Source organism: Eutrigla gurnardus, assembly GCF_963514095.1.
Source record: "Eutrigla gurnardus genome assembly, chromosome: 6".
Lineage (NCBI taxonomy): Eukaryota > Metazoa > Chordata > Actinopteri > Perciformes > Triglidae > Eutrigla > Eutrigla gurnardus.
Window position 1 is genome coordinate 10,566,287 of NC_139920.1, and position 11,789 is coordinate 10,578,075.

An 11,789-nucleotide genomic window follows, 5' to 3' on the forward strand; every position below is an offset into this window, starting at 1 on the left:
CACATGATGTTTGCAATCTGTCATGTTTCTATATTCATCCTAAATGTACTGGAACTCACTTCCTAGTAAGGATTTTTCCTATTTTTTGGGTTGGCATATTTGAAACTGCTCCATTTAGATGAATGAAACAGCTGCACTTTGGCCACTTGTTAAAGACAAGACAGGGAAAAAGTGTTGACTCAAAGTGCTGGATAAATGGGATGCCTCTGTACTTAATGATGGCTTCTAGTCACCCAGGAAACCTGCACAAACATGTCATCGTCTCAGGTGGATGGAAAACATGAAGGTGGGTTGAATGAAGATGGTTTGTTTGGATTTGTTTGCTCATAGAAAACAAAAGACAATTACAACACATACAATTCACTTCTCTAAGGCCTTTTGATTCTCCTATCAAGTCATTGTGGTGCACTTATGGTGCACTCATACAAACATACACATACAGAGTATTATATATATATATATATATGGTCATAAAAGAGGAGACTGCAGAGGAATTGTCATGTTTGTCTGTGGGAATGTGGATCTTTCAGATCAATTTTAGGAGTGTTTATATATGTTTATATGTGTCTCAAACTGATCTGGTCTTGGTTTTGACTTGGTCTCAACACCTCAAAGTCTTTTTACATTCAGGTCTTGGTCATGACTTGGTCTTGGTTTAGGTGGTCTCGATTACAACACTGGCAAGTAAATAGTGACTGTAAGCAACATTATTTATTACATTGTTGACACATATGACTATGAATGAAAGAATATTCAAGCAGATAATCTGCAGCTTTGACAAACATTTCACAGTTAACACATGGGAATAACTGTCTGATAAGCGAAGTTAAAATGTTTTCTCTGTGAAACATTTATATTTATATTGAAGTAAGTCGCTTTGTAAGATCAGTAATTCCACTTCCTGATGTATGGGGTCAGTTCAGTGTCATTAATAATGAATGCACAGAGAAGGATTCAGTAATGTATTTTGATTATTTATATTTGATATATATTTGATTTATATATAAATGACTCTCTTCTCACAAATACATTTTAATACACACACAAATGGATATCGGTATGTAAAAATGTAAAATAAATCCACAAATAAAATGTTTCACAAACACATTTCTGATCCACACACAAATGTGTCTTGTTTTAAATAAATGTAATATAAATCCATAAATATATGAATTAATAAATATTTGCAATTTTCATAAAAACTGTATTTGATGTTGTGACATTTATATACATTTATAACTGTTAAACTTGAATTTACAAGACGCTTTTCATTTGTGAACTTGTTTGCATTTGTGCGTGAGGTCTGTATTTGTGATGTGGCTAGATTCGCGAATGCCTTTCTTTCAACAAGGAACTCTCTGTAGCCAATCAGATGCCTCCCTCGTTTTCAGCCAATCACATGACTGCATTCCCACGAGGGGTACCTCACAATGACCAGAGCACAGCTTTTTTGCGCATCTTGCTTTGTTTTTCGGTAAAAGATCTTCCAATTGGAGGATGACTCGCTGTACCACTGTATGAAAAGTCGGATTTTCGTCCCTGTAAACGCCCGGAAATCTCCCTAATTTTCGGGAGTTAACGACAATTTACAGGCTGCGAACGCCGCGTTCGTCTGTGCCGAAAATTGTCGAAAATGAACCACAACGAAGGCTCTAATTAGCATATGAATAGCAGCGAAACCGCGCCTGGCCAGAGATGGCTTGAATATCCTCACTCAGGATTGGATGAAACCACTAGTTTTAAACAAGTATAATCGCTCCTGATTGGTTGGCAGATCTGGTCATTATAAATGTAAAGCCAACCCACGTTGGCAGATCTGTCACTATTGGTCAACCTGATGAGTCATTATATGCAGCCAACCTGGAGTTTAGTGTGGCGAACTGCTCATTCACATCGGCAGCAAGCACAGCGAGCTGACGAGACAGGCCACTGATAGCATTCAGCAGTTTCTTCTCGCCGGTCTGCGGACTGGCTGAAAGTGGTTGATCGCGTCCATGCAGAAGGTTGAAGGGGAGGTGAATGCGAGACGCCGTCCTGCCATTATAGATCACGAAACCAACGCAGTTAAAACACAGAAAATGGAGTGAAAGTTCTGAGTACAGGTATAAAAACATGCCCGTCTTGCCCATGACCTCGCACGTGATTGGACAAGATGCCGACCTCGCACGTGATTGGACGAGGTCCCCGTGACCTCGTACGTGCTCGTCCAATCACATGCGAGGTCATTGTTACACGGAAGAACTCGCGAGACGAGATCTATGATATAAACAGGCACGGTGAAGACCGTTTTAAGGAAGAAAATATGATTCTCGTTGGACTAATACCTGGACCAAAAGAGCCATCACTAAACATAAATGCTTTCTTAGACCCCTTAGTTGATGAGCTTCAAGAACTTTGGCATGGCATGATTCTGAAAGACAGCTCTTTCTTAGGACATCAGGTTTACAGAGCAGCGCTGCTTTATCTTTCATCAGATATCCCAGCAACTCGAAAATGTGGAGGCTTTGTTGGACATGGAGCATACAGAGGTAATTGAAATATTCAAACATTCTTTGCTATAATTAATAAACATTGAAATTGATCATTGAATCAGTAAAACCAATATGTAGATGTTTACATTGTTCATTTTTTAATGGATAGCAGTTGGTCTGTTTCATTGAATGTTCAAATATAAATATGTGTGTGTAACGTATTGCATTTTACTTATTTGCAGGATGCCACAAGTGTTTGAAGACGTTCAGCAAGAAAGACTGGTGAAAAAATGGACTACTCAGGCTTTGAGCGGTCTTCATGGGAGCCACGCACGTCAAAGGATCACAAACACTATGCTGGACTATCCAAACGGGCAAGGACTAAGGCAGAACAGAAAAGAATTGAACGCAAATATGGAGCTAGATGGTCAGAACTTTTCCGCTTGAGTTACTATGAAGCCATCAGATTTGTCGTCATAGATCCAATGCACAACCTTCTCCTTGGTACGGCAAGACATGTATTCAGACTGTGGACAGAACTAGGAATTTTAACAACAAAAAGCCTTGATGAACTTCAAGCTAGAGTGGAAAAAATCAAAGTACCTTATGAGGTTGGAAGAATTCCCTTACGGATTTCATCTGGATTTACAGGATTTACAGCAGATCAGTGGAAAAACTGGACAACCATTTACTCACTGTTTTGTCTGAAGGGGCTTATCAACAACAGACACTATGACATGTGGTTTGACTTTGTGCAGGCTTGTATCATACTCTGCTCCAGAGTCATATCTATCAATAGACTGGAACTAACAGATGGATACCTGCAGACATTTATCTCAAAATTTGTCGAACTGTTGGGCCCATTGCACTGCACCCCCAACATGCATCTGCATCTTCATTTGAAAGAGTGCATGTTGGATTATGGACCTGTTTATTCTTTTTGGTGTTTTTCATTTGAGCGTTTTATTGGAATACTGGGAAAGTTTAATAACAACAATAGGGCAATTGAAGTCCAGATTATGAGGCAGTTTCAGCAGAGCCAACAGCTTCATATGCCATGGACATGTGAATATGGTGCTGAATTTGCCAGTATTTTAGGAAGACAAATGGTTGGGACTTTGTCATGCAATGACACAGCTGATATGCTTTATGTGAAGCACAGTGTGTTGGTGTCAGCAGAAACTGTACAGTGGTGCCTTTGTCTCCATTCCACCAGACAATCTTGGATGAGCCTGACAGACATGCAATGTTGACAATGTATCATCAAATGTACCCTTGTGTCACTGACGTTGACTGTTTTGACATTTTCATTTACATGTTAAAGCCTCCCCTAGGATTACGGGGAGGGGGGTCATGGGGGGACAACTGCCAAGCAAGGCCCACGTCAATTCCCGGCAATTTACGTCAGTTTTCGGTGTTTCCTGCAAATTGCCGTGTGCAGTCGTAAACCTGAACTTCCACGCAGGGCCGTTTCAAGGAATTTGGGGGCCCCAAGCAAAATGGACATGGAGGCCCCCCCGCACGCAAAGCCTACAGGAACCACAGCATAGCCATACAGTTTAAGTTCACACACTTTATATAATTGAGATAAGAATTGAACATTTGGAACATTTTAACGTGCAAAAAAAAACACCACCGTACCATAAAATCCAATATACAGGATGCAGTGTCTTCCACTGTGAGAGATGCTATTGTAGCTGGGGGAAAAATAATGTTTTTATTAATATAATCCACTGTTCAGGGATAGAATGCATCACTGAGTGTCTGACACCTAGAAATTTGATAGGCACTACTGTATATTAAAAATTCTGAAATGTCCATGGGTAAAAGTGACTGGTATTTACACAGTTTGGTGGGAATTCAATAGTCATTTGCACTGTTTGTTTGTTTTCTAACAATATGACAGCACACACTTCACACATCAGTTTAAAATTTGGGCTGTGCAGGATATCAGCTATAATTATAGAGCTTGAGGTACCTTGCTCTATACAGGAAACGTCAGCACTGAGAAGTGATGCATCTGTCGAGTAGGAGGCCATGGCACCACTGGATCGACTCTCTTCCTCTTGAATGGAGGATGAAGTTGATGGTGTAGCTGGGAAAATAATTAAAAATAAATCTGAAATTACCTGTGAAGTACGTTTGACCATTTCATTGTTAGCATATTGGAAGAGGTCACTATTAACAGCTCAGCTTAGTGAGAGAAATTCACTCTACCTTCATCAGTGGAGGGTTGAGGGGTGAGAAATTTAAGCAAAGCACCTTGAGGGAGGAAGAAAATATATGTTAGGATTTCCATATTTTGATATTTAAAAGGGATGCAGCTACTTTCACAACTACAAATTCTTAAAAACATCCCAAGCTAATGTTATACATTGACCTACTTGTAGCTTAACATAGCATTTAAGCATTCTGCGGTTTGAGAATTAGACAGACGCACCTGGTGCTTTAAAGACAGTAAACAGCTGGCGTGCATGACCACTACTAGACATGAATGTTCCGATCTGCTTTGATGCACGGAATTTATTGTGTGGTTTTCCTAACCCCCATTTGGTAAATAGATTATCACGGTGGAATAGTTAGCATAGCAGAGAAGCTATGCCACTTTCATCAAAACCTGTTACAAAGCTATAGCAATGTCATGTCATTAAATACGATAAGCAGTGATTCTGGAACAGATCTGCGTCTTCCTTATCCCGTTAATAAACATATTACAGTATGTAACCATATTCTGTCCGTTCGAAAAAAAGTTGCACTAACTGTTACAAGCAGCATTGGCCGTCACGCAGGTAGCTAACAAACATTTTTCGCTAGCCTACCTGCTGCGAAATTACACCAATTGTACAAGACACGTAGATCTATTTTATCCAGTGTAATGTATCACTTACCACTGTCTTGTTTTTTCTTATCCTCCTCTTCCTTTCTCTTCTTTCTTTTCTGGCTTCCCGAGGCATGATTCCGCTTCATGATGACTGCCGAGATTTCGTATTTTGCCGGCAGCAGAGGTCACAAACCTGGCCGGCTGGCTGCTGTCAGCGGCTACTGAGAGGGGCCCCCTTGAGGGGGATCCCGATAACAGTGTCATTGCACTTTACTGCATTGACTATTAAAGCGGCGCTCACACAGTTTGTCGTTGCATTTTATTCATAACCAGTCGTTGTCTTGGGGCCCCAGGCCAGCTCGGGGCCCCAAGTAATTGCTTGGTTTGCTTGCCTTCTCGCGACGGGCCTGCTTCCACGGCAATTTACAGGGCCGCTAACTGACGAAAATCCCACTTTTCATGCAGTGTACCTCGGATCCAGTTACGTTGATGCTCAGTTCCACCCGTCGCTCCTCCACAGTCAAAATATGATCACATCCTTCACTGGTTGAAAAGGGTCGAGGATTCCGAGGCTCAAGGCTTCAAAACTGTAGTCCACCAACCAAAGAATGACGTCACCATGACTACATCTACTTCTTACATGCAGTATGACTAAATAGAGTGTCTCAGAAGGTAAATGCAGTTGTTCCAGCACAGCTAGTATGAGGGGGGGGGGAGTGTTTTTTTAACATTAAAGCATATAAACATATTTTAGCAGAAAACCAACTTACAAGTCTGAACATGAAAGTGAGCTTGATATGTCGCCTCTAAGTCTTTTTCTTATTCTTAACCCCAAGTTATGAGTCAGTGTGGCTGTGATATGATGCGTCTTCAGGCTCTTTTCCTTTCTATTTAGCCTTAATCCATCTGGTTTTATGTTGCTTCTCTTTTCCCAAGAGAGCTGGGTCATAACAGTGTGTGTGTGTGTGTGTGTGTGTGTGTCTTACAGCAGCAGTATACTGGGGCTGAGTGTCTCTCGTAATTCAGTCCTAACCCAGTATCTGTGCTGGTCAGGTCCTCCAGGAATACTGGTTTTCATGGCTCTAAAATGTAAATCTGTCAAAGCCCAGATTTGAATTACACATTAGGCTCCCTCCACCCCCATCTGATGCCTCTGTCCTCTGTCCCCTGCACTGCAGAGGAAAGGATACTCAGCTGGCAAAGATAATCATCATGTTTTTTTATTTCTGTCTTTCACCATTTGTCCTTCATACCATACACATTCTGACCCACTCTTTATCCCACTAACAAATCCCTTTGATAGCGCATCTCCTCAACCTGTGTTTATAGCAAGGTCGAACGTTTGCACGACATCCATGAAATATGCAACACATTCAATGAAACAAATGACTAATGCACGCTGGAGAAGCTGAGTGGTTACAGCCATGCAACTGCAGTGGCCTGGGTTTGAGTCCGGCCTTGGGACCTTTGTTGTGTGTCCACCCCGTCTCACCAAACAGTATATGAATAACAATTTGTGAGTAATTTAGTGTGTGATGACAACGCCAGCTTTTTGTGTGTAATTGTATGTTTGTACCAAGGGTGTTCCTAGGACTTAAGGAGATTCAGGGACTAGCTAGGACCTCTTTAAAGGGTGTCAAGGAAAACATTTTAATAAACAAGCTCTATTTTGATGCTTTTTAATGCAGTTTTGCACCTTATTTATATTCAAAGTACATGTGTAATTGAAAGCCAAAAATGGTTTCTTACTTTACAAATTAATTATGAATTGTTATATTAAAAATATTAGTAGTTGTTAGTCATTGTTGTTGTTGTTATTATTATTATTATTGCTGTTGTCGTTGTTGTTATTGTTATTATCATCATATTGAGTAGTAGAATATAAACTCACTATTGCAAACACAAAAGCTAGACTACAAAAACAGTTAGTAAATGTATTTAATTTAAAAGTGGCAGAATGTAACATTTACTCAATTACTATAATATTGAAGCACTTGAGTATTTTAATTTCATGTGAGTTTATACTTTTAACTTCCACTACATCTCAGAGTAATTATTGTACTTTACTGCACTAGCCTACATTTATTTGATAACAAGACAGAATATGATCAACTAATAAATGATGATGTATTATTATAGATGAAAACTACAAGCAGTAGATGAAGTAGTTAAAATGAGGGCCACCTTTAGCTGCTACGTTAAAGTAATGAACATGTTAATACAATAATATAATATTTTGTATTCTGCCTAAAGAGTAGTTTTCTTTTTGGTTGTTTAAGTACATTTATATTACAATACTTGTTTAGCTTTAATTGTAATTCAGTAGTTTAGACTGCAGTATTGCTACTTTTCTTATAGTAGAGATGTGAATACCATCAAGGAATGACAAGAAAAAAATACTTAATTTAATGCAGTGGTTAAAAAATGAGCAGCCTTAAAGCCTCCACATGAGCAGGGATGGATACACATAGACTGAACCTCCTCCCAGTCAATTCAAAGGCTTCATCTATTAGAGGACTTAGGAGAATTAATTAAGCAGGGCCTTGAACAAAATCTGATTATTGTTATCAGAAGAGCTAAATAAGCTTTGTTGGTGCATATCTGAGTCATACTAATACACTGAATGGGTATTAGTCACCAGCACTGAGCTCACTTAAAGTCACCCCAAAGTGCTAGAACCGGGATTCTAGGTAACTTGTCCCTTTTGTTTCCTGGTGCCCTATTTAGACAATTCTAACATGCAAGTTGATTTTCGTTAATGTACACAAGGTGTTTTTGTATACTTTTACAAGTAATTATGCCCGTTTTTTGGAAGCATTCTCTGTCTGTGGATAGAGATTGTGAGCTGATGAGAGAATCAGTCTTCATATGAAGTGAAGTGTCTTTGTAGCAACAACGCCCTTTCTTCTACTTCTCTCAAGGGAGTTTCTAGAATCTGCTCAGCACCTTTGTTTGCATTCGCCTCAAAGCTGTCGCCAACACAGTTGTCAGTGTGATTCAGAGACGACAACATTATAGCAGCTAATTTTAATCACTTTACTTTGAGAATGTCCTTGAGCAGTTTGCAGCAGTATTTCGCTGCCTTGCACACCATAAAAAGACACTGGAGTTGTGTTTATGGCTCCTGAGTCCCTGTGGGATCATCACACCCCACCATTCACCTGCTGCTCTGGGATCAGAGGGGACCCTCAGAGGATCAGGTGAACGCCTGCGCTGATGACAGTTTTCTGCTTCTACAGGTAGATTTTTGTACGAGAGACTTTCATGTACAGCAAAAACATTTAATATTAATACACAGTGAGGAAGGTTGCAAACCCCGTCTGTTCTTCAGAAGCCCCCCAACATACTGCTGGACAACAACAGAGATAACCCCAACGTCTGAATCACATCATTTACTGTGTCTTGGTTCAGAAGTTTGGACAGAAATCTGTTGTTCACACCGTGAGGTTCAGTCATGGGTCTGAAAAGCAAACATTACAGGTGTCATGTCTGTCAATGTCCATCAATCATGTTAAAGGTAGAGAACATGTGCTTTTTATTCGTCCCAAAAAAGACCATTCATTTTCAGAAATTAAGCCAAAACAACAACAAAAATTAAATTAACTAAGATAAATGACGTGATAGTCAAAATTAATAATTAAACACTTAGTTCGACCACAATACTTTCATGAGCTTTCCCGTCCCAGCTCATTAAACCAGTACATAGAAGTTAAAGTATGGAGCGACTAAACGTACGTTCACACCAAATGCCAAGCAATTTCTTTGCATTTCGCTATTGCAGAATGACGCAAAAATAATTATTGGCTCAAGTTGAAAACCAATCCGCGTTGAGATTCTCCTCCTGGAGAACTTGGGTTGACAGAAATGCCAATTGAATCAATAAATCGTCGTCTACCCCAAAAGGAAAATGAATTCTTAATAACCGTAGAATACTTTGTTCAATGTGACTTTGAGCGGACTTCCTGTGGTTGACTCATATGCGTCTTTGATTCTGAGGGTGTGTTCGTTCAGGGACAAAGTTTAATCTAAGTGTTGCCGTCCTGCAGGCACCCATGCTTATCTCCTCATTCCACACCTTAAAAGCCAACAGATAGATCAATCAACACTGGTCAAAGCCTTGGAATTACTTCCCCGTGCTTTTGCCTTTCCTGTCATCCATCACTTTCCTCGTGGCTACAGTCTTGTGACCTGCTGAGGGGTGAAGACGTGAGAAATGAAAGGCGAGCGTAAATTGCTCATTTAGAATAAATAGTCTGAAAAACACAAAGGAAGACGAAGTTTGCATAGATGCGGCTGTGCAGTAACTACTTCAAACTGCTCGTTCCTGGACCAGCATGAACCCGATAGGAGCTGGAGTTTGACTGGGCAGCTAGAACACAATACTGCCAGCAGGCCTGTTATTGACCCGACATTCAGTCAGTAATTACTGGTAACTTAGACTGCAGGGTTTCGTGGGAATCAAGCTCTGAAAATGAATAAAACCTTCTGATCTTCAGGCAACAATGAGGAAGTCTATAACATGCTGCTGGTTAAGGAAAACACTCTACTAACTAATACTTTGATCCATTGAATTAACATTTTCAGTATAACTGTGAATATCATCACATGAGTGACTAGAAAGAGTTGTCGAGCTCGCTGTAATGCTGTGAACAATAGAGTCTGATTGAAAGAATACAGGCGTTATCGAGGAGGAAGTACAGACTCACACAATGGTTTCATTTATGCAATCTTTACTTGGAAGACTTGTTAGAATTTTTGTGGCAAACAAAAAGGTGTGTCCTATGTGATGCAATCGAAGTATTTGTTTCCGAAATGTGAGGCAAGTTGCTCCTGCACATTTTAGCTTTAAGCATATTTTGATGATTATCAGGATATATCAGGAATCACAGTTATTTAAAATACAATTATAAATGTTTAATATTGCTCCAACGGCAGGTTGAACAGTTCACATTTCCCTGGGAGCATTTTATTTCAGTTAGAGCAAGGTGAATGTGCAATACAATAAAACCGGTTCTGTACACAGATGATCCGTCAGGAATGAAGCAAACAAAAGTCAGGGGGGGAAAACGGAGAAACTGTCAGAAAAAAAACAACTAAATCTGAGAATTGCTGGAACGCTCGACTCGGGGGACCAAGACGAACTGGCAGCGAGACAGAAACACACAGACTAAATACACAAGGGAGGTCACGATAATGAGGCACAGGTGAAACCAATCAGGAGTGGGTCGGGGATCACACCAGTGGGAGACACACAGGGGCAGGAAGTGGAGTATCCCAAATGAGAGGGGAGGTGAGTCACACTATGAGATAGGAAATAACAGATGCAGAAAAAAAGGGAACAGGACGGGATATGACTTTAAACAGATTGAACTTGTAAGACACTTTATAAATATCAAGCGCCTCTTTTAGAAATGAAGTGCAAACAGAGCTTTGAGACGCTCCTTTTTCTCATCCCTGTACATGTGTTTCTACTTCCTGTCCCGGACACAGCTGTGACTGCCCTGCCATCCTACCTAGAAAGGAGTTTGTGTCATCTTGAGCTACAGAGACACTTTTTTAAAACAACACTGATTGTACTTGTCCTGGCACTGAATGACTCAACTCCTTCGTGTCCCTGCACCGTTCTGAAGGGCTGCCATGAAGACTCTGCTGGTCGATTTTAGTATCTCATTGAGCGAAGCATTTACAGACTGATTTGTGAGACTGATAAAACACTAATCAGTCATGGTGACCATTCAAAGGGATTTCTTCTTAACACTGATAAGGCTTGGATGTTCCAAAAAACAACAGTGCTTGTATTATTTCAGTAGTTCAGGGTGCAGCCGGTGCTCAGTCAACCAATAAGATGAAGATGCCAGCACACACCAGGGTTTTCATAAAGACTTCATATCCTGGAAAGCTTCATCTGTCCATAACACACAAATGTCACATTTGACTACATTTAAAGAAAAATGTTGTTACTAAATGTGAGTTTCAACCCTTTTAACAATTCTAATGCTTTAATAACATGTCCTATGATACAGTTAAACAGTTCTGGAACACATTTATATAAAACAGAAATATCACATCAGCCTTTTAATTAACCTTTAAATCATTGTGACGTCTATTTATCACAATAATACAAACAGCAATGAGCTGCTGAATTAATTTCAATTATTTAGATGTTGTATATTTTCTGTTATTGATAGAACAACATTTAAACAAACAGAGAAACAATGCCATATGAATTGAATTATTAATAACTGGACCCTGGTGTGAGCTGGCATTGTCATCTTATTGGTTTACAAAGATACTGCAGGAAAACAATGTGAATACAGATTTTCCAGTCTGTGGATTGCTGTTGAACACACATAAATAAGCTTTTGATGAAAACTGTCCAGGCGTGGCATGTGTGAATATACTATTACAGGTCCGTCCTGCGGCCTGTGTGAACAAGGTGTTATTGAGAATCACAGGAGGTCAGCGGGCCGGTGGGGAAGGCAGGGAAACACTTTGTA

The 11,789-nt window shown here is 40.0% G+C and overlaps 1 long non-coding RNA gene across 1 annotated transcript; it reads right to left on the bottom strand.

Moving 5' to 3' along the window:
• Window positions 1–4,130: 4,130 nt before the first annotated feature.
• LOC311014442 lies at window positions 4,131–5,609 on the bottom strand. The gene is made up of 4 exons (XR_014597266.1): window positions 5,360–5,609; window positions 4,689–4,733; window positions 4,450–4,566; window positions 4,131–4,168 (listed from the first exon to the last, which is right to left on the bottom strand). It is a non-coding gene; the product is annotated as an uncharacterized lncRNA (long non-coding RNA).
• Between the last annotated feature and the right edge of the window lie 6,180 nt (window positions 5,610–11,789).